Here is a 5,020-nt window from a genome sequence, read left to right as displayed (position 1 = left end):
ACTGTTCTTAACTTCTCAGATCAAAGGCTTCTGTGCCAAGGTTGGTGAGTTTTCAAAGAAAATCCTTTGCTTGTGTAAGGAGTGCGTGTGTGTGTCTGAGTGTGGAGGTGTCATTAATGTTTAAAAGCAATCTTCTTTTTCCATCCTTTTCTCTCTTCACACTCGCTTGGAATCCATAAGTGCAGTTTCTCTCCAAACCGTAGCATTCTGGTATTATGGGTTGCAGAGGGAAGGAAACATGATTCTGGGCTTTTAGCAGACTGCTTTACTACCTGTACTGGAACAGCATGTCTTACACTCCAACACACTGTGGAGTGGATAAGACGTGTATGTAAAGGAAAGACAAACACCGTGCTGCTTTGTTCAGGTCGGTAGCTGTAATGATTTAAAAATATTAGCTATCTCCTGCATTAATATACGTAGCAGCACATTCCCCACACAGGTAGCTCCCTCTAGTGGTCACCAACCAAACTAATTACATTTACATTAATAATACATTCACAATGCAATTACTACTAGTGCTGTCAAACGATTAAAATATTTAATCGCGATTAATCGCATTTTTGTCATAGTTAACTCAAAATTAATCGTGATTAATCACAACATTTGTCACAAATTTGTATCTATTCTTAATGTCATTTTTATTTTATTTTAATGCTCTTATCAACATTGAAAAGGGGATTGGCTTGCTTTATGCAATGTTTTATTTGATTGAAAAACAACATTGCCAAACAGGGCGGTACAAAATAAAATTGCACATTTCAGATGAACAAGGACTCAGCCAATAGTGCAGTTAAACAATGGCTTAATATTGTCTTTTTTTCAAGTTTGCTATGAACATAGAATTCAGGCCTCTTATTTCAAAAACAATGAACCGCAACAGTTAGGTTACCAATAAAAGGTAAGCCTACTACTTCTGTGCTTTCAGCCAGCTGCCTGTTGACATTTTCAGACAACAGTGAAGCTCGCTTCTTTTGCACACAACTTTTAAAGGTAAACTTTCTATTCAGAAGCTTTTTACCATCCATTTCGCCCGTATCGCGCTCACCATTCACTCAAACGTAACGTTAGCCTACTACACAGTTTTGGGAGGGCAAAAAGAACGTTAATATATATTATATATATATATATATATATATATGTATATATATATTTTACAATGCGTTAATCGCGCCATAAAAAAATTAACGACGTTAAAATGGGTTTGCGTTAACGCCGTTAATAACGCGTTAAACTGACAGCACTAATTACTATACATGCATTTACATTTTGATATATTTTAGCAGACTGCGGTTAACTTCCTGTACTGGAACAGCATGCATTTACATTTTGTCATTTTAGCGGACGCTTTTATCCAGAGCGACTTACAAGGATTTATTTTACATTTTCAGTGATGGCACACTGCACATCAGGAGCAATTCAGAGTTCAGTGTCTTGCTCAAGGACACTTCGACAGGGAATAGAACTGGCAACCTTCTGATTACTAACCGACTTCCCTACCTCCTGTACCACTGTCGCCCAGATGCATGCAGTAATATTAATTATAATAAAATGGTGATAATAATGATGATTATTGTAAGAAGAAAGCATGCACGCTCACATAGCTGCTAATATGAATATCCTACTAACAGGCCTACTACTGATAATAAAAACAATAATAATAATAATAATAATGATGATGATGATGATGATGATGATGATGATGATGATGATGATAATAATAAATATTAATAGTACTTGGTACATGTTATCACTCATTTTTAGGATTGATGGGGTGTGCAATAACAATACTTATCAGACCGCAGACCGGCTAGAACGTCAATACGCGGCTGGCATGACTACCCATTAGCCAATCAGAATGCTTGTACTGTCGTTGCCATATAATAATAATAATAAATATTAATAATAATTGTCTGTTTGGGCCCAACAATAACAATAGCCTAACCTAGATACGTCAGGCCTATCAAAAACAATATGCTATCTATACATCCTTCTATCTATCTATAGATGGTGGTGTATTTGAGGCCTATCAAAAACAATATGCTATTTACCTATACATCCTTCTATCTATCTATAGATGGTGGTGTATTTGAGGCCTATCAAAAACAATATGCTATCTATCTATACATCCTTCTATCTATCTATATATGGTGGTGTATTTGAGGCCTATTAAAAAACAATATGCTATTTATCTATACATCCTTATCTTATGAAAGAGTTCATATTCATGAGTGCATATTCACACATATTAACAAGAGGTCTATCACAAACTAGCAGCTGCCAACTGTATATACCTTACCTATACCTACCTAAAGAATTCTGATATGAAAAACAACTAGTAGTCAATGTGCAAGCTGCCAATTGAATGGTGATTTAATATACTCTATTGGGTTTATGTATTTGTAAATCTGACTCTAAAAGAGTCAGTGCCTTACCAGCCACGAACCTCACCTCACCGCACGTCTTTGTGAGCAACCATAGCCTGCCTATCGAAAGGGGAAGACACAGGCAAACCTGGCTGCCCCAAAAAAAAGATGTTCTACATTCACTGCAGCCAGGACATGGTAGAAACAGAGTTCCACTTTTAAAATTAAACTTGCCATTCCAAAAATATACGGGGAAAATGCTTTCCTAAATTAAAAATGATCCACAGAAATATTGAAAGTCTAAGGAAAATCTAATTTAAAAATGTTACTTGGCGAAGATATGGATAGTCCCAAAATGGCAGCAAGATACGTGGAAGCCTTCCATAGCTAAACAGCTAAACACTTGATGAGGTCCAACCACCCTTTAATTTCGGGCACTGAATTTCTCAGTAACGTAGTGGTAACATCTGTGTCTTTTAAACACATGAAAGCTGTGATTGTAAATCAAGGTTATTCCACCAAATATTGATTTCTGAACTCTTCCTAAGTTAAAGCATTAGTATTGTGTAGTTTAAAAATGAATACGAACTTGTTTTCTTTGCATTATTCGAGATCTGAAAACACTGCATCTTTTTTGCTATTTTGACCAATTGTCATTTTTCTGCAAATAAATGCTCTAAATGACAATATTTTTATTTGAAATTGTATAGAAATGTTGTCAGTAGTTTAAAGAATAAAACTAAAATGTTCATTTTACTTTAACTCATACCAATACATAGTAAAACCAGAGAAACTGATAATTCTGAAGTGGTCTCTTAATTTTTTGCTGTATGTGTTTAGTTGTGAATATGTTTTATGTTTAGGCTGTGGATAATATTATCAGGAAGATCTGCCAAACAAAGTAAATTTGGACACATTTGTATTCCAATTGTAATTGAACAAGACACAAACCGTACTGGAGATCCATGCATTCACACTCCCGTCCAGACGTTGGCAGTAATGCATAGTTTTCTGGTTGGCTTGCCAGCTACCGGATGTTAACAAGTAAGAACATTTCAAAATAGTACACGGGAGGAGTTCATCGTGTTGCCGAAGTTCCCTCTGTAAATACAATTTCATCTTCATATTTTGATGTGATAAACTCTGCTTGACGCTTACACTAACCTAACAGATATTTTCGTGCTAACTTATTTGAAGTACGTTTAAGCCACAGTATTATAACATCTTAGCTTTCTTCATTAGCTCTCAAATGTATCAGCCATAGGCAAGTGAGAGATGCGGAGACCGTGACGATACGTTTGAACTCCTCCGTGCGAAATGTGACGTGTCAGTTATTTATGTGTAGCAAGTGGGCAAGAAGTGATAGGCACAGTTAGTCTCTCGCTATCTCTCTTTCTTTGTCAAACAATACTACGTCAGTAATTGGGGAATGGGGTTCAATTGATTAGGCTACCTGAAATATTGTCCACAGGCTTATGTATAGACACCTGGGGTCCTAAAGCCGGTAGCTTGTCAACACCACTGGTTATCGCGATGTGTAGCAGAGGCACGGGTGCTTAGTGGAATCAACAGGTATGTCTGAGCAAAGGTTTCTTTACGTTCTTCCTTAACTGATGACTAGCTTGCTAAAGTGGCTACTTGTTAACCATTGTATAGGAGGGAAGACGTTGGCAGACCCGCTGAATGTGCTTGATGTGCGTGTGAGGGAGTGACTCTGTGTATTGGTTGTGAGCAACAAGGTTCGTTATTGAACGTATCCGTGGTCTTTTACTCTTGTTTGTTGCATAATACGGCAATCCATGATGAAGTATTTATATATCCTTCACTAGTGTCTACGGGGCATTGTTACCATAGCAGAGGGGGAATTCGTTCTCCAAAGCCATCAGCCCTACTGTTTCAAGCGTTTTGGAAAGGTATGTGTTGACCTGAAACGTGTACTGTGTTGCGTACCAGCGGGCCATAGCGGCCATTCATTTTGCAGAGATAATGAGATAATTGATGAAAATGTAACGTAGCCTGTATTTAATGTATTGCTGTATTCAATTAATGTTCTGCCATTGCCTTTAACATGTGTGCTGTTTTTTTTAGGCTGTGAGATTAGCACAGCTGATTTTTGTGAATTGCCATTTACCAGCAACCTTTTAACCAGTGTTTGTTTTATGTGTTTACAGTGTACCCTCTTAGCTACACAGGGGTGCTAGTTGCTGTTCTCTTGTATGTTTGATGCATTGGTGCCGCTTGTATTTTGTTTATGGTATTGCGTTTGTTTATCTTCCTCTAGCCTATCGGCCTATGTAGCCTATGTGTAGGTACAATTGAGTCAACGTGAGCCACAGGCTAGAGTGGATTTATTTTCTCTTTTACTTTATTTCCAGTTCCTGTGTCCCCCCTTCCCCCTCCATAGCTAATAGCCTCCGTGCCGATAAGGCCATTAGTATAGTAGCTTGAACAGCCGGTCTCTGTAGTTGTTTTTCACCCCTGTAGCCTACAGAGATTGCAGTGTGCATGTAGTGAACTCTTAATTGCCCTGTCACATATCACAGAGTGTCTTGAATATTGTAGTGCATTTCCTATGAATTTTAACACGTGTTATTTATTGTGCACAAGACCACGTGTGTTAGAGACCTGGCCTAAATTAAGATCCCCTAGTGGCC

The sequence above is a fragment of the Sprattus sprattus genome, assembly GCF_963457725.1.
Source record: "Sprattus sprattus genome assembly, chromosome: 1".
NCBI classification, from domain to species: domain Eukaryota; kingdom Metazoa; phylum Chordata; class Actinopteri; order Clupeiformes; family Clupeidae; genus Sprattus; species Sprattus sprattus.
The sequence above is the reverse complement of the archived record's forward strand: the minus strand, read 5'-3'. Positions refer to the sequence as shown.